This window comes from Centropristis striata, chromosome 21 (assembly GCF_030273125.1).
Source record: "Centropristis striata isolate RG_2023a ecotype Rhode Island chromosome 21, C.striata_1.0, whole genome shotgun sequence".
In the NCBI taxonomy this organism is placed as follows: Eukaryota; Metazoa; Chordata; class Actinopteri; order Perciformes; family Serranidae; genus Centropristis; species Centropristis striata.
Genome location: NC_081537.1, coordinates 32,564,423 through 32,565,626, shown reverse-complemented (window position 1 = coordinate 32,565,626; position 1,204 = coordinate 32,564,423).

Below are 1,204 nucleotides of genomic sequence, written 5' to 3'. Positions count from 1 at the left end.
TCAAATCAAATCAAAGTTCAAGCTCTTCAAGGTGTTTGGGTTAGCGGTTAGTGAGGATGAAGAGGAGGAAGAGAGGAGCAGGAGGAGGATGAAGAGGAGGAGCAGGAGGAGAAGAGGAGGAAGAGAGGAAGAGGAGTGAAGGAGCAGGAGGAAAAACTGTTAAAAACTGTTTAATTTTGAAAACTATTAGTTTAAGGTTCAAGGTGTTAGGTTAGGGTAGAGAGGATGAAGAGAGGAGGAGGAGGAGGATGAAGAGGAGGAGAGGAGCAGAAAGGAAAAACATTGACAGAAAAACGAAAAAAAACGAAAAAATAATGAAGAAGGGAGGAGGACGAGAGAAGGAAGAAAAAACACCAAACATGTATTTTAATGTATTAAAACCTAAAACCTAAAATTTCTAAAACAAGTTATTCATTCTAGATTTAAGGTCTTTAACATTTTGTAAATTGAATAAAAATGGTTTTAAGTAATACATCTGACTTTGTCTTTAATAACTACTAATTCTGTCCTTTCATGTGACATATTGTCCTATAGTGTGACACAAATAAATGAATCAAAAATGTGTTTCTATCTCAAAATACCTTAAAAACAGTTGAATATTGCATTAGTAGAGATAATAAATATTAAATTGTTATGTGTTTTTCAACAGTTTTGAAAAGTTGACAGTAAAATCTGACTTGTTTATTGCATTTATTGAAAAAGATAAAAATAGTGTTATTCATAATTTAATATTACATAAATTACACTATATGTAAAGAAGTTTTTAACAATGAAGATACATCTCTCTCATTGTATTTATATAATAATTGAAAAATAATTTTGTATTATTTTTTAACGTCACACCATTGGACAAATTTATGCCGCTGTTCAGTGAAAATGTTTTTAAAAAACTGTGAAAGTTGTTGACCCCTTTTATTTTGTCGAATGTCAGATTTCACAACACATAAATATATGCTTATTTTATTCAGAAATGGTGTTTTACAAAAAAATGCTTTTTTACTGCCTATTTGTCAACAACCTATATATGTAATATACATGTAATATATTTATATAGAATTATGTTCTGATTAAAAACCTATCCTCTGTTTAAAAATGTCTCAAGCTGTCACTTCAAACAATATATCAAACTGACAGGAACGTGAACAAAATGGCTGCCGGTTTGTTTTGTTGACCTGAGTGATGAAGACATTGTTTTCCTGTGGGT